General features: G+C 52.1%; 1 protein-coding gene and 2 pseudogenes across 1 annotated transcript in view; 1 reads left to right on the top strand and 2 right to left on the bottom strand.

The window, feature by feature from the left end:
- LOC147750997 (protein NLRC5-like) overlaps positions 1-21,979 on the top strand; it is a 721,414-nt gene that overhangs the window by 577,886 nt on the left and 121,549 nt on the right. The window lies entirely within an intron of this gene.
- Positions 1,339-4,194, bottom strand: LOC147750999 (28S ribosomal RNA; annotated as a pseudogene).
- LOC147750998 (18S ribosomal RNA) lies at positions 5,018-6,110 on the bottom strand (annotated as a pseudogene).

Below are 21,979 nucleotides of genomic sequence, written 5' to 3'. Positions count from 1 at the left end.
CCGTGTGATTGTGCTGCAATACCTTTAGGGGTGGGCAGAGGACTCTGCTCCGTCAGCGGAGCAGAGATAGACAGATACCCCTGCCCCCTGGCCCGGTCCCTGCCTCTAAACACACCCAGGCCGGGGAGAACCTCCCCAGGCCCCGGTGGACCCCCCATCCCCAGCCCCCGGATCCTCGGCTGGCTTGTAGGATGAGGGGCTCTCGCACCCCTGGGCACGCCAGACAGAGATCAAGCCCCGGGCCCGGTCCCAGCTTCCGAACCCTAGCCAGGCTGGGGATAGCCTCCCCGGGCCCCAGTGGCCCCCCGTCCCCAGCGACCAGACCCTTGGCTGGCTTAAAGGACGGGGCTACCGCACCCTGGGGCCCACCGGACAGAGCTCAAGCCATGGGCCCTAGCCAGGCTGGGGAGAGCTTACCTGGGCCTGGTAAACCCCTTCCCCAGCACCCGGACCCTAGGCAGGCTTGCAGGACGGGGGGCTCCCGCACCCCAGGGCCCACCGGATGGCGCTCAAGCCCTGCCCCCAGTCCCAGCTTCTGAACCCTAGCCAGGCCGGGGAGAGCCTCCCCGGGCCCTGGTGGACCCCCGTACCCAGTGCCCAGACCCGAGGCTGGCTTGCAGGATGGGGACTCCCGCACCCTGGGGCCCGCCGGACGGAGCTCAAGCCCCGGGCCCGGTCCCAGCTTCCAAACTGTAGCCAGGCCAGGGAGAGCCTCCTAAGGCCCCAGAGGACCCCTGTCCCCAGCACCCGGACCATCGGCTGGAACCAACAAGTGTTAAGCCCAGGCCACGTCCTCTCCCTGCCAGCCTGCCCGGGGAGCCCATTTTCCTCGACTATTTAGCCCCCACCCTGGGGAAGGACAAAAGTTTGAGTTAGCCTGATCGACTGGCAGGCCGGCCATCAGGTCACCCAGATCACAGGGCCATCTGGTCACCCAGCCCACCGGGCCATCAGGCCGCTCGGCCCGCAGGGCCATCTGGTCACGCAGTCAGGTGACCAGATGGCCCGGGAAGGCCCAGATAGCCAGAGCCAGCCGGACCCTGTGACCCTTGCAGTCTGGCGAGGGTGGCCAGGCACTCAGAGGCAGCTGCTCAGGATGCTCCTCCCCCGGGGCTGCTCACCTCCCTGCTCAACTTGTTTGGGAGCAGGGGGAAAGGGGGGTCCAGCTGGCCTTCATCCTCGCAACCCGGTAGTGCAGGGAAAGAGGGCAGGTGGTGGAGGCAGCCTCCCGTGAGGCCATGTCGCCCCCTTCACCTCCCTCATGCTGTCCCGATGGCAGAAAGACCCACCCCTGGGTGTGGTGGAGGAGGGCATCTGCAGGCGCCCATGCATGGAAAGACAAAACCTTGGCTCAGAGGATGACTTTTAATAGATTGCAGCGAGGTAGCTACTCTGCTACTTATGAAACTCTGACCCATAATCAGGTCATCTACAAATAATTTAGCACCAGATGCCCACCAACATGCAGTGCACTAAGGGCGATGGAGGCGGCCCCCTTCAGTCTGTGCTCCGATCCCTGATCGAGCAGCTCTACGCACCGGCCCCCGAGAGAGGCCGGCTATCCCAGGCCAACCAAGGCTCCACAGCACTGGGGTATCATTACGGTTTAGGGGGGATTCTGACTTAGAGGCGTTTAGTCATAATCCCACACATGGTAGCTCCTCAGCCAGGCACATACACCAAATGTCTAAACTTGTGGTTCCTCGTACTGAGCAGGACTACTATTGCAACAACACATCATCAGTAGGGTAACACTAACCTGTCTCACGACGGTCTAAACCCAGCTCACGTTCCATATTAGTGGGTGAACAATCCAACGCTTGTTGAATTCTGCTTCACAATGATACGAAGAGCCGGCATCGAAGGATCAAAAAGCGATTTCGCTATGAACGCTTGGCCACCACAAGCCAGTTATCCCTGTGGTGAGAGACACCTCATGCTTTGAAACACAAAAAGTCAGAAGGATTGTGAGGCCCCACTTTCACGGTCTGTGTTCATACTGAAAATCAAGATCAAGCGAGCTTTTGGCCTTCTGCTCCACAGGAGGGTTCTGTCCTGAACCACAATGCTTCCAAGGCTCAGGCCCTCTCTCAGGGCAAACGCATTCCAGGGTGCCCTGCCCTTCACAAAGAAATGAGAACTCTCCCTGGGGCTCCCGCTGGCTTCTCCAGGATCGTTAGTGTCACCGCACTGGACGCCGCAATGGCACCCATCCCCGCCACTCCGGGTTCAGGGATCTGAATCCGACTCCCTTCCGAACAGCGCTCGCCCATCTCTTAGGACCAGCTGACCCATGTTCAACAGCTGTTCTCATGGAACCCTTCTCCACTTCGGCCTTCAAATTTCTTGTTTGAATATTTGCTACTACCACCAAGATCTGCAACTGCGGATGCTCCATCGGGCCTAGCCCCCGGCTTATGTGTGCACTAGAGCAGCCCTCTTACTCGTCGCAGCTTAGCCCCCACGGCTCTCAATACCATCGATGGCCGGGTAAAGGCCCAGCGCCATCCATTTTCAGGGCTAGTTAATTTGGCAGGTGAGTTGTGTTACACACTCCTTAGCGGATTCTGATTTCCATGACCACCGTCCTGCTGCCTATATCAACCAACACCTTTTCTGGGGTCTGATGAGCGTGAGCATCGGGCACCTTAACCCGGCGTTCGGTTCATCCCACAGCGCCAGTTCTGCTTACCAAAAGTGGCCCACTAGGCACTCGCATTCCATGCCCGGCACCACGCCAGCGAGCCGGGCTTCTTACCCATTTAAAGTTCGAGAATAGGTTGAGAATTTTTCGGCCCCAAGATCTTTAATCATTCACTTTACCAGATAAAACTGGGGGCTCCGAGTGCCAGCTATCCTGTGGGAAACATCAGAGAGAACTAGCTACTAGATGGTTCGATTAGTATTTTGCCCCTATACCCAGGTCAGACAACCGATTTGCTACGGACCTCCACCAGAGTTTCCTCTGGCTACGCCCTGCACAAGCATAGTTCACCATCTTTTGGATCTTATCACACACGCTCATGCTCCGCTTCCCCGACGGAGCGGGCGAGACAGGCCGGTGGTGCGCCAGCCTTTACTTTCATTGCACCACAGGGTTTCGCTCAGCCCTCCTACTCATGCAAATGTTAGACTCCTTGGTCATGTTTCAAGACGGGTCGGTGGGTAACTGATATTGCCGCAGACCCCTGGCACACGGCATGGGCCTCCCAGCCCGGCGGCACAATGCAGTCGGGTGCTCTGAAGACACTCCGCCCCAGTCGACAATTGCGCCCCGTCCTCCCTTCCCTGCATGCCTTGAGGGGCGGCTGGGAGCGGGTGCTTGTGAGAGGGTATGAAGGCGGTTGAATCTCCCTCGCCCCTACGGACACTGCAAAGCTGCTGCAAGGGGGGCTGTAACATCAACCACCGGAGCAGAGAGCTACCTGCCACCCCAAAGTCTTCCCAGCTGACCCGAGCTGGTCGCGGAGTACCACCGCGGAGGAAATGTGCCCAGTGTGCTGGGTAGGCCTGGGCGTAGTTTGAACTTCACGTAGTACACGTAGTCTGCATATGGCATAGCTGATGGCACTGTGTACTTGTCTAAAATGTAAAAAAAATTGGAAAATAATTGCAAATGGAACCCTGTACAGTGCCAGTTATGATAACGTATCTCTATTTTTATATGCTAAAGTGCATATAGTACATACACAAAAGTGAAACTAAAAAATTAGCAAGCAGTGAGAGAGGTGATGATTTTGGTATCCTTCCTAACCTAGGGGGAGTACCAAACAGATGCCTTGAAAACAAAAAAGCACATCTTATTGAACGATTTGGTGGTGATCCCATCCTCTTAGTTGCTTGATGAAAGGGTTTCAATGGTTTTTTATTTGACTCGTAAGGGACATCTAGTAATGACTAGTGGAACTGCAGCTTGATGTAAGAATAATTTCAATGCTTTGCATATGACTTGTGAGGGACATCTAGTAACGACTAGGTGAACTGCAGCTCTTTGTAGAATGAATTTGATATTGGATACTATAATATTCACTGCCCACTACTAATCTCGTACCACATTTCCCACGAACGCCGCCGGGTGGGGATTCGGCGCTGGGCTCTTCACTCGTCATTACCGGGGGAATCCTGGTTAATGTCTTTTCCTCCGCTTAGTAATATGCTTAAATTCAGCTGGTCGCCACGTCTGATTTGAGGTCGTAGTCGAAAAAAAGCTTAAGCGTCGGGGGAACCACTGGGGAAGGCCAGGCCCCTGCCGGAGCAGGGGCCTGGTATCCCGGCAGCGCACGCCCTCTTTCCCCAGATGGGATCTGGAGGGGGAACGCCCTCACCAGGAAGCCAATACAAAGGTGGGCGGCCTAGGCATGTGTGCACGTGCAGCCAGTGGGACACCGCAGACAGCCACGTGCGGCATGCAGCCAAGGCGGGGAAGTGGGACTAGGCGCACCTGGCCACTTATCTCTATGGCAGGACCCGGTGGGGGGCCCTGCCACGGGCGATCGGGGGGGTCTGACCTTGTGGGGGGACGAAGGGAAGCATGGCCCCAACCACGTCCTGAGGATGCCCCGGTGTGACTGACGATCAAGCGACCCTCAGACAGGCCTAGCCCCGGGAGGATCCCTGGCCCACAAGGTGCATTTGAAGTGTCAATGATCAATGTGTCCCTGTCAGACAACGATACCTCGGGAGACGTTACAGGAAGGGGAGGATGACTCACTGCCTCCTTATGTCTCTCCTATACTTTTCCCTCTAAGAAGATGGACGCAAACCGCTGGTGGTTGCGTAACTAGTTAGCATGGTGGAGTCTCGTTCGTTATCAGAATTAACCAGACAAATCGCTCCACCAACTAAGAACGGCCAGGCACCACCAACCACAGAATCGAGAAAGAGCTATCAATCTGTCAATCCTTTCTGTGTCTGGGTGAGGTTTCCCGTGTTGAGTCAAATTAAGCCGCAGGCTCCACTCCTGGTGGTGACCATCCGTCAATTCCTTTAAGTTTCAGCTTTGCAACCATACTCCCCCTGGAACCCAAAGACTTTGGTTTCCCGAAAGCCGCTCGGTGCATCATGGGAATAACGCCACCGGATCGCTAGTTGGCATAGTTTATGGTCTGAAGTACAACGGTATCTGATCGTCTTCGAACCTCTGACTTTCCTTCTTGATTAATGAAAACCTTCTTGGCAAATTCTTTCACTTTGGTTCATCTTGGGCCTGTCCAGAATTTCACCTCTAGCGGCACAATACGAATGCCCCCGGCCGTACGTCTTAATCATGGCCCCAGTTCCGAAAACCAACAAAATAGAACCCGAGTCCTATTCCATTATTCCTAGCTGAAGAATTCAGGCGACCGGCCTACTTTGAAACGCTTCGGACACCTAGGATACTCAGTCAAGAGCATCCAGGGGGTGCCAATAGGCAGTGGTTGGGACAGGCGGTAGCTCGCCTCTCAGCAGACCACCAGCTTGATCCCAAGATCCAACTTCAAGCTTTTTAACTGCAGCAACTTCAATATGCACTACTGGAGCTGGAATTACTGCGGCTACTGACACCAGACTTGCCCTCCAATGGCTCCTCGTTAAAGGATTTAAAGTGTAGTCATTCCAGTTACAGGGCATCAAAAGAGTCCTGTATTGTTATTTTTCGTCAGTACCTCGCCGAATCAGGAGTGGGTAATTTGCGCGCCTGCTGCCTTCCTTGGATGGGGTAGCCGTTTCTCAGGCTCCCTCTATGGAATTGAACCCTGATTCGCCATTACCCTTGGTCACCATGGTAGGCACAGAAAGTACCATCGAAAGTTGATAGGGCAGACAGCCAAATGTATCGTCACCGTCTTGGGGACATGCAATCGGCCCGGGGTTATTTGGAGTCACCAAAGCAGCCAGGCAGGCCTGGGTTTGTCTTGGTCTGATAAATGCACTCATCCCGGGAGGTCAACGCCCGTCAGCATGTATTAGCTCTAGAATTACCACACTTATCCAAGTAACGGATGGAGCAATCAAAGGAACCATAACTGATTTAATGACACATTCGTACTTTCACTGTACCGGCCTTGTGTACTTACACGTGCATGGCTTAATCTTTGAGACAAGCATATGCTACTGCCAGGATCAACTAGGTAGCCGCACCTGCTGACAGGGTGGGTTCAGGAGCCGCGTGCCCATCTTCCTGACCCGCAACCTTCGCCCACACATCCCTCTTGGGAGCCTGCTACGGGAAGGAGCCCACACGCCTGGGCGGGAGTGCTCGTTGGAAGTGAGGAGAGGTACGGTTGCATGCATACCCGCAGGCCCAGCCGGCTCCCCCGGAAGGTCAAGGAAGGTCGAGGCGCAGCCTGAGCGAGATGCAGGGGTGCCGGACCCTGGCGGCGGTGGCACCCCTCAGAATAGTTGTTCCAAGCTGCTGTGGAAATGCACTGGGCAGAGAGTGGTGACAGCATGGTGTACAGGGCCTACAGACCTGCCGGGCAGCAGCATCCGAGGGTCTGGCATCACCCGACCCCGACAACTCAGGTCAGACCACTGGGGGCATGAGCTGCCGGGCCGCTCTGCCTTCGCTCTGCTGAGTAGGGTGAAGGGTCTCCGGCCAGGTGGCAGGCCTTCGAGTCAGACGGTCCATACGGGGTGGAAGTTCTTTGCTTGAAACAACAGCCAAGTCTGGCAAAGCAGTCTATCCCTAAACGGACCAAGATTGCCCAATCAATCGGAGTATGTCCAGGGCATCCCCTGGCAGGGCGCCCTGTGTGGGGGATGCCGGCTTAGCATCCCTGCCTGATCCCGGGGTGAGCAGGCTCAGAGGAAAGGTCCATAGGGAAGGGGCTGTGAGGCAGGCACAGACCCGAGCCCCTGAGGGCCCCGGGTTCTGCATTCCCCTGTCTCGGAATTGCAGACCTCATGGAGGACTGACTGAGCAGGCTTGGAGGAAAGGTCTATCGGGAAGGGGCTGAGAGGCAGATGTGGACCCGAGCCCCTGGGTGCCCTGGCAGGCAGGCCCAGGTTCTGCCTTCCCCTGTTACAGAATCGCCAGTCCTCACAGAGTTCTGACTGACCCTCTCCTTAGTAATCCAGTGGAAAATTACCCCCTTTCTTGTAATCTGTGCACACAAGATGACAGAGGGGATCCAAGGCGAGAATGGCCGAGGGGAAAGGTGAAACCAGATGGCCGGTCCCGAAGAACGCCAATCGGCCCTCCCGAGCCTTCGCCGAGGGCTACGCCTGCCCATGCAGGGCTTGGGGTATCTGAGTCCTGGGAGGGAGGGGGGGGGGGGGCTCGGAGACCCCAGCTGGGCCTCAGATCCGGGGCTGAGAATGGGTTTCCCCGGCCGACCTCCGATCCAGGCCCATTCCAGAACTTAACCCATCCCTGGGCCCCCCTGGTGGTCCCGGGCCAAGCCACGTGGAGGAGTCCTCCAAAGGCCTGCGTTGGGCCACCAAGGGCACCAGGCTTATGCTCATGAACCCATCCAAGCTGGGGAAGGCCCACCTGGGTCCAGTGCATGGGACGGAGCCCATGGTGGGTGCACCTGGCCAGAGCTGTCAGGCCTGGTTGGACGGGTGAGGACTAGCCCAGTACCGATGGAGCCTGTCCCGGGCACTTTGCCGTGTGGCACGCCGGAGGTTTTGAGTTTTGTCAATCGGTTGTTCTTGTCTCGTGTTTGTGTTCCTGTTTCTTTTCCGTTGTATGTGCTTCTCACTTAGAGCACTCTGTTCTCTTCTGCTTGCCTTGTATTCTTCTTCGGCTTTTAGTTTTTCACCAGTGTGCTTTGTTTTTCTCATCTGTGTTTATCTGTATTGCTTTTGTACAGTGGTTGATATCTGGATTTCAGAAGGCAATCTCCGCTCCTTGCTTTGTTTTTATAATACATGTAATCTTAAATTAAGATTACTTGTAAGATTTTGCTATTTTCTTTGAAATCTACATTGTGTTTTCAGATGGTCTGGTCCCATAGGTTTTTGTGTATGGAATGTAATCCTTATCTGAACCATAGTGGCAGATACAGAACCAGTTAATTTCCCCATTTCTATGTTATTTGAAGAGACTGACTGTAAGAATAATCCACTTGGAGATATTGAGTTTCGCCATCATTGTGATTAGCTCTGAATCTTGCTTGTGCACAGCCAAGTGGTTGTCCAGTTATTGGTTGCATTCCGTGTTTGTACACATAAGGGATGCCTTGCCTTCTCCATCTTGTTCCTGTTCTTACCTTCTTTGTGCCTGTTCTTTCCTGGTGTATATCACTGCCTGCTTTTTTAATACAAAAAACTGTATGTTCTATTGATTTATAGATTTTTATATTAAGTGGCACTCCCCTCAAGCCCCATGACAGAACTAGGTACAAAACAGAAACATCTAAGCAGGGACAGTGTTAGAGCTTTAGGTTGATTGGCAGGTGTATTCGTACCAATTAGAGCCTGTCAACCTTTTAAAAATGACTGCAAACATTCTTGGCGAAACAGATAATCAGAACAGAGAAGAAGAGAGGAGCCTTCTTTCCCAGGGAAGGGCTGTTAGGGTATACACCTGTTACAACGCAACTTTTACAACTACCTACTATTACAACGCAACTTTTACAACGCATACCATTACAACGCATTGCGCTGGGGGGCGCTCTAGGATAGGGAATAAGTATAATTTACTATCCAACACCTTCCCTAGTGTCCACGGGGACTGGAGTTAGAATAGTAAATTATACTTACCACTATCCAGCACCTCAAAGCGCTATGCGTTGTAATGGTATGCATTGTAATGGTCGCGTTGTAATAGTAGGTAGTTGTAATGGTATGCGTTGTAACATGGTACATCCGCTGTTAGAAATGGGGTTTCTGGTTGGCCAGGGTATGCCCCTAAGCCAGGCATAATCCACCACTCTACTCAAGGGAAGGGAGTTACACACCCAAGAAAACCCCTGCTCACCCCCTTGGTAGTGTGGCAGAGCAATTAGGCTTATCCACAAGGCAATGTGTAAAGTGTTTGCGCAACACACACACCAGTAGCACACAAAGTACATCAGCAAAGAGACTCCACACCAGGTTATATAAAAAGATCTCATATATTGTACATAAAACACATAGACTGCAATCAGATAAATAACTTTGGCACTAAGCAATTGTCATAACTATACATAGATCATAAATCACTTTGCCAACTAGGCAATGGTCACAATATCATAGGTGGTGCCATAGAGTAAACACTCATAGGTTGCACATGTTAGAAAACATCACAAACAAATTAGTCATAACACCACCTCACACCATCACTATACATTGTATGCAATTTCTGGAAACAACAGTACTTGTTATTATGACCATATAGGGCAAGAACGACATGCATTAACACATCAGGGCATCAAAATGCAGTAGAAATGGCTAAAACACCTAGAGAAATACCTCCATCCTCCAACTGGGGCCAGTAATGGCACCACAATGAATGAGGTCCAGAACTTACCCACTTTTGCCCTCAAAACGAGAGCCACAGCGCACTTGCACTTGTTTTATAGGTGATGTGGCAATGCTTTCCAGGAGGGGGGCCTCCGTTGAGGTCTCTGGAAAGAAAATTCCCCAAGGTATGGGCAGGCTCGGGGGGCATGTACACCTCCCATATCAGCAGGGAACCTTGCTAGGTCCCCGACATGCAGAGTGATCCCAACTGCAGCTGCCCACGAGCGCGGTGAAGCTGCATCATAGACAATGCAGCCGATTGGTCTGACCTGAGCCTCACACAGACAAGGCCTACAGCGGACTCCCACCTGCCACACAGTGAGCTCCTCACCGGGTCTCAGGGGCAGGAGGCGCAAGGCGCTGGTCAGCCTGATGTGTGCTGGTTCCATGAGGGCTGGGCTTCTTCCCCACCACACGGGGAGTGCCCTGCACTGCGGACTTCTCTCAGTGTTGCTGGCTGGCTTTGCTGGGCGGCCGCGGCGACTTCAACTTTTCCTGGTGGTTGCTGGTAACGGGCTCAACTGTGGACAGCAGCGTTGGTTGCCTGGCAACAGTGGGGTCTTTTCTTCACGCTGGCTCTGCCATCAGGAATCTCCTCCGCCCTCAAGCCCCTCGCAGAGACTCTCTTCAGGACACCACTAGAGCACTCACCATGCACTTTCATGTTCACGATGGGCAACCGAGTGAGCCACATGCTGGATGGCAACCAAAAAGCGCTCCACACGTACTTTGACTTTTAAGGTGGGAAATACAGCGCTCACCACAAGCTTTCTTGAAAACTGGGTGAAGGAATAGTGTAGCTCTCTCCCTGCTCCTGACAGGAGCAGCAACTGCAGGCCATCCTACCCCACACACCTGAGGGGCAGCACTCCTCACACAGTTTCAAGTCCTTCTTCCAAGTAGGTTACTCTTAGATCCAGCAAAGATCTTTCCTGAAGTATTTTATCTCCCTGAGACTTCCAACAGGAGTCAAGCACACACCAGTCCTTGGAGATTCTTAACAAGCAGGATATCACAGCAGGGCAAAAAGTCAGTCCTTTTCCTCCACCCCAGACAGAAGGAGCAACTGCAGGCCAACCCACCCCTCACACAGAAAAGGCAGCAATCCTCACACAGCTCTACAGCTCTTCTTGTTAGGTTCCTCTTGTTTCCTGAAGTAATCTAAAGTCTTGGGGATTTAGGTCCAATACTTATACCCCCTTTTCATATTGAAGTCTTTGTTTCAGAGTCTCTGATCTCAGTTCAAGCCAGTTTTGTCCTCTGTATTCCAGCATGACCAAAGCATTGTTCAAATGAGGCACAGCCTATTCAAGTTCGAAACTCCTCCCACCACTCTATATGCAGACCAGGTCTATTCAACCCAGTTATGAGTCATCCAGGCAAGGCAGGGCACACCTCAACTCTCCTTGTAACTGTCTAGAGTGAATGCACATCCCCAGCTCCTGTCACTCCAAAACCAGACACTGAATACACAAACAGTCAGAGGAACACAGAATGGTCAAGTAAGAAAATACCAACTTTCTAAAAGTGGCATTTTCAAATGCTTAATGTAAGAACCACCTTTACTAAAAGGTGTGATATTAAAATCTGAGGTCAGAGAGCCTAAACTTCATTTCTGTATCTTGTCTAGGGGTGGGCGGAATTTGCGTAATCGCGTTACGCAAATCTCCGCAAAACGGTAAAAAATCTCTGCGAACACGCAGAAATTCCACGAACACGCGGAATTGCTTGTTCGCAAAACTTTTTTACTGTTCGCAATTGATGTTTGCGTACTTGGGGGGAAATATCTCGCGAACACGCATTTTGTGAACGCGAACAAGCAAAAATGTTCGCGAAGTCACGGAATGCAGAATTTTGGGCAATTTCGCGTTCTCCGCGGAACGCGAAATTACCCAAATTCCGCGAACGGAATTTACCGTCCAGGCCTAATCTTGTCCCAACTGAAAGTTATATCTTGTCCCAATTGAAAGTTAGACATGTAAAATGTTACAGTGCAGCCCCAATGTTAGCCTATGGAACAGACACCCTTTCAACAGTGAAAAACGAAATACACAGTATTTCACTATCAGGACATGTCACACATACCAGTACATGTCCTACCTATTACATACACATCACCGTGCCCTGGGAGTAGCTTGGAAGAACATACGGGGAGCACGCGGTTACACGCCCCACTCCCAGGTGCACTGCGTTTGAGGATACAATATCCAGTTAAATTTTTAAACCATTCGACCTCTTTTCAGTTTATACAAAATTCTTCGTGGGTGCTTGTCATACTGTTATCATGATATTCATCAAATCCACATATTTATCGTACTGTATTTCAAAAACTTCTCGTATTTCCATGTGTCCATCCAGACTTCTTTCGGAAATAAGATCATCATACACTGAGTGGTTCAGAGCAGCAGTCTTTTATTTTATCTCAAACCCAATGCATTTCGGGCTAAAATCCAGCCCTTCGTCAGGGGTAACTGCTCATGCTTTCATCTCTTTCAGCCCGTGTGGCGCGCTACAAATAATTGAGTAGCTTGGGCCTACTTGAGGGGGTGCCTTACATGTAAGAAAAGGGAAGGTTAGGGCCTGGCAAGTGGGTGCACTTGCTAGGACATCATGGCAGTTAAAAACTGCACGTGCAGACACTGCAGTGGCTCCTATGAGACATATTCGCAAGACTACTGATGTGGGTGGCACAACCAGTGGTGCAAGCCCACTAGTAGCATTTGTTTTACAGGCGCTGGCATGCTCAGTGTCTAGGGACTTACCAGTAATACTATATATGCCGATCATGGATAACCAATCATAATCACAATTTCCACAGAGAGCATATGCTCTTTAGCACCGATCAGCAGTGGTAAAGTGCCCAGAATCCTATAGAAAATGAAAACAGGGTCAAAAAAATTAGAGGAAAAATACTGAGCCCTAGTTACATATTTTACATGAACATCAGAATTCTAAGGGATGCCCCACGTGTTTTTCTTTTTCGTAGGACAGGGTTTGATGTCTAATCTAATCATACACCCCCCAGCTGTATATTTGAAGCAAATAGAAGCAGGTCGACCTCTCACAGTGGTGCTAGACAAGTGTTCAAGCAAAAAATGTGATGTGTCTAGGAGGTGCCCCATGTAAGCAACAACATGGGAGCAGTTGGCAGGGGTAAACAGCCATTACAACGAGGCTGTTACCACGAAAGTTGTTACATCCTATGATTATCAACGCATTAGATGTAACAACGACTACCATTACAACGCAAACCATTGTATCGCATGCGCTTTTAAAACGCATGCGATGTAATGGTTATCCACAGTACCTCGCAGAATCAGGAGTGGGTTATTTGCGCGCCTGCTGCCTTCCTTGGATGGGGTACCCGTTTCTCAGGCTCCCTCTATGGAATTGAACCCTGATTCGCCATTACCCTTGGTCACCATGGTAGGCACAGAAAGTACCATCGAAAGTTGATAGGGCAGACAGCCGAATGTATCGTCACCGTCTTGAGGACGTGCAATCGGCCCAAGGTTATTTGGAGTCACCAAAGCAGCCAGGCAGGCCGGGGTTTGTCTTGGTCTGATAAATGCACTCATCCTGGGAGGTCAACGCTCGTCAGCATGTATTAGCTCTAGCATTACCACACTTATCCAAGTAACAGATGGAGCGATCAAAGGAACCATAACTGATTTAATGACACATTCGTACTTTCACTGTACCGGCCTTGTGTACTTACACGTGCCTGGCTTAATCTTTGAGATAAGCATATGCTACTGCCAAGATCAACTAGGTAACCGCACCTGTTGACAGGGTGGGTTCAGGAGCCGCGTGCCCATCTTCCTGTCCCACAACCTTCGCCCACACATCCCTCTTGGGAGCCTGCTACGGGAAGGAGCCCACACGCCAGGGCGGGAGGGCTCGTTGGAAGTGTGGAGAGGTACGGTTGCATGGGTATCGGCAGGCCCAGCCGGCTCCCCCGGAAGGTCAAGGAAGGTCGAGGCACAGCCTGAGCGAGATGCAGGGGTGCCGGACCCTGGCGGCGGTGGCACCCCTCGGAATAGTTGTTCCAAGCTGCTGTGGAAATGCACTGGGCAGAGAGTGGTGACAGCATGGTGCACAGGGCCTACAGACCTGCCGGGCAGCAGCATCCGAGGGTCTGGCACCACTCGACCCCTACTGCTCAGGTCAGACCACTGGGGGCATGAGCTGCCGGGCCGCTCGGCCTTCGCTCTGCTGGGTAGGGTGAAGGGCCTACGGCCAGGTGGCAGGCCTTCGAGTCAGACGGTCCATACGGGGTGGAAGTTCTTTCCTTGAAACAACAGCCAAGTCTGGCAAAGCAGTCTATTCCTAAATGGACCAAGAGTGCCCAATCGATCGGAGTATGACCAGGGCCTCCCCTGGCAGGGCGCCCTGTGTGGGGGATGCCGGCTTCGCATCCCTGCCTGATCCCGGGGTGAGCAGGCTCAGAGGAAAGGTCCATAGGGTAGGGGCTGTGAGGCAGGCATAGACCCGAGCCCCTGAGGGCCCCGGCGGGCAGGCCCGGGTTCTGCATTCCCCTGTCTCGGAATTGCAGACCTCATGGAGGACTGACTGAGCAGGCTCGGAGGAAAGGTCTATCGGGAAGGGGCTGAGAAGCAGATGTGGACCCGAGCCCCCTGGGTGCCCTGGCAGGCAGGCCCGGGTTCTGCCTTCCCCTGTTACAGAATCGCCAGTCCTCACAGAGTTCTGACTGACCCTCTCCTTAGTAATCCAGTGGAAAATTACCCCCTTTCTTGTAATCTGTGCACACAAGGTGACAGAGGGGATCCAAGGCGAGAATGGCCAAGGGGAAAGGTGCAACCAGATGGCCGGTCCCGAAGAACGCCAATCGGCCCTCCCGAGCCTTCACCGAGGGCTACGCCTGCCCATGCAGGGCTTGGGGTATCTGAGTCCTGGGAGGGGGGGGCTCGGAGACCCCAGCTGGGCCTCAGATCCGGGGCTGAAAATGGGTTTCCCCGGCCGACCTCCGATCCAGGCCCATGGCAGAACTTAACCCATCCCTGGGCCCCCCTGGTGGTCCCGGGCCAAGCCACGTGGAGGAGGCCTCCACAGGCCTGCGTTGGGCCAACAAGGGCCCCAGGCTTATGCTCATGAACCCACCTGGGTCCAGTGCATGGGACGGGCCCGTGGTGGGTGCACCCGGCCAGAGCTGTCAGGCCTGGTTGGACGGGTGAGGACTAGCCCAGTACCGATGGAGCCTGTCCCGGGCCCTTTGCCGTGTGGCAGGCCGGAGGATTTGAGTTTTGTCAATCGGTCGTTCTTGTCTCGTGTTTGTGTTCCTGTTTCTTTTCCGTTGTATGTGCTTCTCACTTAGAGCACTCTGTTCTCTTCTGCTTGCCTTGTATTCTTCTTCGGCTTTTAGTCTTTCTCCAGTGTGTTTTGTTCTTCTCATCTGTGTTTATCTGTATTGCTTTTGCACAGTGGTTGATATCTGGATTTCAGGAGGCAATGTCCGCTCCTTGCTTTGTTTTTATAATACATGTAATCTTAAATTAAGATTACTTGTAAGATTTTGCTATTTTCTTTGAAATCTACATTGTGTTTTCAGATGGTCTGGTCCCATAGGTTTTTGTGTATGGAATGCAATCCATATCTGTACCATAGTGGCAGATACAGAACCAGTTAATTTCCCCATTTCTATGTTATTTGAAGAGAGTGACTGTAAGAATAATCCACTTGGAGATATTGAGTTTCGCCATCATTGTGATTAGCTCTGAATCTTGCTTGTGCACAGCCAAGTGGTTATCCAGTTATTGGTTGCATTCCGTGTTTGTACACATAAGGGATGCCTTGCCTTCTCCATCTTGTTCCTGTTCTTACCTTCTTTGTGCCTGTTCTTTCCTGGTGTATATCACTGCCTGCTTTTTTAATACAAAAAAACTCTATGTTCTATTCATTTATAGATTTTTATATTAAGTTGCACTCCCCTCAAGCCCCATGACAGAACTAGGTACAAAACAGAAACATCTAAGCAGGGACAGTGTTAGAGCTTTAGGTTGATTGGCAGGTGTATTTGTACCAATTAGAGCCTGTCAACCTTTTAAAAATGACTGCAAACACTCTTGGGGAAACAGATAATCAGAACAGAGAAGAAGAGAGGAGCCTTCTTTCCCAGGGAAGGGCTGTTAGAAATGGGGTTTCTGGTTGGCCAGGGTATGCCCCTAAGCCAGGCATAATCCACCACTCTACTCAAGGGAAGGGAGTTACACACCCAAGAAAACCCCTGCTCACCCCCTTGGTAGTGTGGCAGAGCAATTAGGCTTATCCACAAGGCAATGTGTAAAGTGTTTGCACAAAACGCACACCAGTAACACACAAAGTACATCAGCAAAGAGACTCCACACCAGGTTATATAAAAAGATCTCATATATTGTACATAAAACACATAGACTACAATCAGATAAATAACTTCGGCACTAGGCAATTGTCATAACTATACATGGATCATAAATCACTTTGCCAACTAGGCAATGGTCACAATATCATAGGTGGTGCCATAGAGTAAACACTCATAGGTTGCACATGTTAGAGAACATCACAAACAAATTAGTCATAACACCTCCTCACACCATCACTATACATTGTATGCTATTTCTGGAAAACAACAGTACTTGTTATTGTGAGAAGTTGGCCCGATATGCAACGTTCGCTATTCTAGCGACCGCTATGTATCGTTCCAACGACCCTTATGGTGTTTGGTTGTAAGTCAACCTATAGACCAGCTATCCTAGTAGCGTGGATACGAGCAGTCTAAGGCTAAAGACTCGAGAGGGCGCGTTAAGCCAGCTGTTTACCACACATGTACCCCTTGAACACCCAGTGAACGGACACCACACAAGTGTTATGAAAATAAACAGTATATTTATTAAGAATCACAACAGCCCTGTACTCTTTATGAGGACAGGGTACTAAGCACAAACCAAATCTCTTTAGGAAATACTTCAAGTGCACAATTAAAACAAGTGTCCGAGGACACGGAAAGGTTAAGGTCTCGGGCGGACCCGATAAGGCAAGTCGGAAGCGAGGGACTCGGGACCCTAGAGTAAAGAGGCTATGCAGGCACCGAAATGCCGAGTTACCTAGCCACGAGGGCTGCGGCTGCACAAGTCTTACAGGCGTCGGGGTCTTCGCTGACGAGCCAGGAGCCGGAAGAAAGGAGTTGCTGGCCGGCGACCAGTGCTGAATAGTTCGTAGAGATCCAAGCCTGGATCGGAGATTGATGAAACCTGAAAGCAGAGGGGACCAAGTTCGTACTACTAGCCAGTAGTCAGAGGGTACCAGGAAGGCACCGGTTGGCCGTCACCTCGACTAGGTGAGTGGGCGACGCTAGGCTCTGCAGTCTCACGGACCAGGAGGCGTTGTCGGCGACCACGGTGGAGGTGCGAGCTGTCCCACGAAGGATGATGCTGTCGGCGTCGCTGGGCCCAGGATGGGGCAACAAGCCTTGGCAGATCTCAGGGCCACGTGGTGGGCCTAAGATGGCGTCTTGAGTGGACCAGGAGGGTCCGGGGTGCTTCTCGCAAAGATGGAAGCAAGGGCCAATCTGGAGCAACCAGACCAGCAGTGATGATTCTCGGATGTCGTCACAGAAGGGCACAAGCCAGCGGCTAGTGACCAGACAACGTGCTGAGCAGCGAGCAGAAGGGCCCCACGCAGATCGTGGAGATACTGGGAGACTGCACTTCGGTGCTGGAGCGGCTCAGGGTCGGGGCTTCTCGGACCCCAGAGCACTCACCAGAGAGTTACCTCGATGGTCGTGCTGGTTTTAAGAGCGTGCAGGTTCTGATGATGGCCGGTCCCTCGAGGTCTCGTCGCACCCACAGATCACAGCTGAGCTGATGACGTGGGTAGAGGTCAGAGGTGCCAGGGAAGCCGGTTCTCGTCGAGCTGGGCCGTCGGATTCCTTGAGGAAGGACTTACAGCAAACCGCAGAGTTCTTAGGTGGTGCCCGCTGATGCAGGGTGACTACTCCTTAGTCACAAGGGAGAAATCTTGAGAAGAGTCTTGAATGTCCTTTCGTAGAAAGTAGTTCTTGAATCAAAGATGATCTAATTTGGAAGGGTCCCCGCTCCGGTCTTTATTCTAAAGAAAGGGGTGGGTACATGACTAGGTCCTGCCCTAAGGGTGGGACCAGGAAGGGGGGTAGTTACACCCCTCTCCCCTGCCGGACTTTCCCCAGGCCAGGCTGTCGCCCCTGGAACTGGTTCTAACCGGCAGATGCGTAGTGAGCACCGGGGTGCCACTCCGCAGTCACCTTCTCGCAAAAGCCCTACCTACCCAGAATACACAAACCCTGTCTGGGACGGTGCGAACACCGCCCTCGACAGGAAACCCTTTGTCCAAGCGCTCCTCGCTGGAAGGACTCCCAGCAGCAGGAGGTCAGACTCGTGTCTGTGGTGGCAGCATCCATTTTGTGGAGCTGAGGCTTTCGTTAACTTTAACCGGGGTTCACAGTTACGTACATGTCGTGTCCCTCTAGAAGGGCGGAATGCTAACCTCATCGCCAGCATTGGTGAGAGGGCAGCACCCCGATTCGTATGACACCTTACTCGACATGTCTTGATAACGCGACACCGTAGTTACCGATGTGGCACGCGTTATCATGGAACAGCCATTGGGTCTTTGCTCCGCAAGCTGCAACCGGCCCGGCTCGGGCCAGAACACAGTTCACACGAGCCCACGCACTCTGCCTTCAGGATTGTCAAGGCCTGCCATAGGAGTGACTGATAGGAACTCGGGTGTCCATTGTATGGTTAGATATAGAACTACTATACCTAAAGCAAAGGGTGATTACACGACTTCGCCCCAGCTGTCATGCAGCCAGTTGTGTCAAATTTAGGAGGCCAGCCGGGGGTGGCATAATACATGCTGCAGCCCCTGGCGGCCCTGGGTACACCTATGCCCTGAGTTACAGGGTCTGATAAGGTGGCCCAGTACCAATTGGTAAATGCACCTAGGGTACATATCGTAATTTAGAAAGAGAACAGCCAGGCTGTGGGTCCGATTGGCAGGCCCACAGCCAGAGAAAGTCGTAAACCAGTGAAACAAAAGCAAAAAAATCTGGGTGATCATAGGATTGCAGACCCTACTCTCCTACATGACCCCCCCCCAAACGTCGGAACAATAAGCTAACCTTGACCAGGTGAGTCTTCTTGTTCTAAGTGGAAATATCTGGAGAGCCCATCGGCATTGCCATGATCAGTACCAGGTCTATGTTCCACTGTAAAGTCCATCCCCTGTAGGGAAATGGACCACCTAAGCAGTTTGGGGTTTTCACCCTTCATCTGATTTAGCCACAAGAGGGGCTTATGGTCGGTCTGAATCTTGAAGTGAGTGCCAAACAAGTATGGCCTCAGCTTCTTCAGGGCCCAAACCACAGCAAAGGCCTCCCTCTCAATAGCTGACCAATTCTTCTCTCTAGGGGTCAGCCTTCTGCTTATAAAAGCAATGGGCTGGTCTTGACCATCAAAATTCAGTTGAGATAGAACAGCTCCCACACCCAACTCAGAAGCATCTGTTTGGACAATGAATGGTTTGGAGTAGTCTGGACTCTTAAGGATAGGCGCCGTGCACATGGCCTGCTTTAGGTCATCGAATGCTTTTTGACAGCTCGCTGTCCACTGAACCTTTTTTGGCATTTTCTTACTTGTCAGTTCGTTTAATGGTGTCACAATTGAACCATAGTTCCTGACAAACTTCCTATAGTAACCAGTCAGGCCCAAGAAAGCTCGAACCTGAGTCTGGGTGGTTGGAGGAGCCCAGTCCCTGATTGACTGTATCTTGCTCTCCAGTGGCTGAACCTGACCTCCGCCTACAAGGTGGCCCAGGTATACAACCTGTGTCTGCCCTATCTGGCACTTGGTGGCCTTGATAGTGAGACCTGCTGCTTGCAGCGCCTCTAACGTCTTCCGCAGGTGGACCAGGTGATCCTCCCAGGTGGAGCTAAAGACAGCAATATCGTCAAGATACGCCGCACAGAAGTCATCCAGCCCAGTAAGGACTTGATTCACCAACCGTTGGAAGGTGGCAGGTGCATTTTTCAGACCGAAGGGCATCACCACGAACTGATAATGCCCACCAGGGGTTGAAAATGCTGTTTTAGGCTTGGCGTCCTCAGCTAACCTGATTTGCCAATACCCAGCTGTCAGGTCAAACGTACTTAAGTAGTTGGCCGAAGCCAATCTATCGATAAGCTCGTCTGCCCTTGGTATTGGGTGGGCGTCAGTCTTAGTGACTGCATTGAGACCCCTGTAGTCTACGCAAAACCTCATCTCTCTCATACCACCCTGGGTGTGAGGTTTCGGCACTAGAACTACGGGACTAGCCCAAGGGCTATCCGAGGGTTCAATGACTCCCAACTCCAACATCTTCTGCACTTCACTCTTGATGCAGTCTCTAACGTGATCAGGCTGCCTGTAGATTTTACTCTTGACGGGCAAGCTGTCACCAGTGTCAACCTCATGGGTGCACCAATCGATCTGACTGGGTGTTAGAGAAAACATATGTCTGAACGACTGAAGAACCAGTTTACAGTCGCTCTGTTGATGTTCGGAGAGGCTGCCACAAAAGACAACACCATCTACCGAGCCATCGTCAGGATTCTGAGTGAGCAGGTCGGGGAGAGGGTCACTCTCTTCTTCCTGTCCCTCATCTAGGGCCATGAGCAAACTCATGTCCTTCCTGTCGACATATGCTTTTAGCCTGTTGACATGAAGCACCCTATGGGGGCTCCGGGGAGTTCCCAGGTCGACCAGGTAGGTGACCTCTCCCTTTTTCTCCAGGATGGTGTAGGGCCCGGACCATTTGTCCTTGAGGGCTGCTGGGGCCACTGGCTCCAACACCCACACCTTCTGTCCGGGCTGGTAAACAGTCAAGACAGCCTTTTGGTCATGCCAAGCTTTTTGGAGTTCTTGGCTGGCCTTAAGGTTTTCAGATGCCTTTTCCATGTATTCAGCCATCCGCGAGCGGAGGCCAAGCACATAGTCCACTATGTTGGCTGCAGGCTTTTTGAGAGGTCTCTCCCATCCTTCCTTCACCAAACACAGGGGTCCCCTTACAGGATGCCCGTACAGAAGTTCAAAAGGGCTGTAGCCAACCCCCTTCTGTGGGACTTCTCTGTAGGCGAACAAGAGGCAGGGGATCAGGACGTCCCATCTACGCCGAAGCTTTTCCGGTAGTCCATGAATCATCCCTTTTAGGGTCCTGTTGAATCTCTCAACAAGCCCATTGCATTGTGGGTGATAGGGTGTAGTGAACTTGTAGTTAACACCACATTCCTTCCACATAGCAGTTAAGTAGCTCGACATAAAGTTCGCACCTCTGTCGGAGACGACCTCCTTAGGGAAGCCCACTCTGGAGAACACTCCAACTAGGGCTCTTGCCACAACAGGTGCTGTAGTGGTCCTAAGGGGAATAGCTTCAGGATACCTGGTGGCATGATCCACTACCACCAGTATAAACTTGTGTCCTGATGCTGTCGGTGGTTCCATGGGACCGACGATGTCGATCCCCACCCGTTCAAAGGGCACCCCCACCACAGGCATTGGTATAAGGGGGGCCTTTGTTGTGCCACCTGACTTACCACTGGCTTGGCAAGTGACACAGGAGCGGCAAAACTCCTTGGTATCTTCGTTCATGTGAGGCCAGTGAAAGTGTGAGACAAGCCTGTCCCACGTTTTCGTCTGGCCTAAGTGACCTGCTAAGGGAATCTCGTGGGCCAAGGTAAGTAGGAAACCACGCTGAGACAAGGGGACGACCAGCCTCCTGGTCATGCCAGGCTTGGGGTCTCTTGACTCAGTGTACAGGAGTCCATCTTCCCAGTATACCTTGTGGGTACCTGTGGCGTTCCCAGCAGCCTCAGCAGCAGCCTGCTGTCTGAGGGGTTCAATAGAAGGGCAGTCTAACTGGTCCTTCCCCAGGTCCTCCCTTGAGAGTCCCCCTGAACCCAAGAATTCAACTTGATCAAGTTCGAACTCCCTAGGCTCAGTTTCCCTCAATTCCTGTAGGTCAGCCTCCTCTGAGACTTGATCCTCGACCTGGGGCAAGGGGGAAGGCGCAGCCTTAACCCTACTGCTCTTTTTCTTGGGAGGTGTCTGGTCCGTTGTTCCAGGATCCAGCACCTGTTCAGTGGGGCATTTCCTGACCTGTGGCCTAGTCACAGCGAACACATGTGCTGGCAAACCTAACATTTCCATGTGAGTCCGGTGCTCCACTTCTGACCATTGTGATGACTCCAAATCATTGCCCAACAAACAATCCACTGGGAGGTCTGGACTAACTACAACCTTCTTTTGGCCAGTTACCCCTCCCCAGGAGAAAGCTACAATTGCCATACTGTGATTGGTAGTGACATTGCTTGCATTGGTCACCAGGAATTCTGTACCTGGCATGATCTGTCCAGGGTCCACAAAGTTAGGCGTCACCATGGTGACGCTGGCACAAGTGTCCCTATAGGCCTGAGCCATTTTTCCATTGATGAAAGGCGTCTGTCGGTATTTGCCCAAGGTATTGGGACTTATGTCAGGGGACA

This window comes from Lissotriton vulgaris, chromosome 1_1 (genome assembly GCF_964263255.1).
Source record: "Lissotriton vulgaris chromosome 1_1, aLisVul1.2, whole genome shotgun sequence".
Classification (NCBI taxonomy): Eukaryota; Metazoa; Chordata; class Amphibia; order Caudata; family Salamandridae; genus Lissotriton; species Lissotriton vulgaris.
This window is presented reverse-complemented; position numbering and strand designations above follow the sequence as displayed.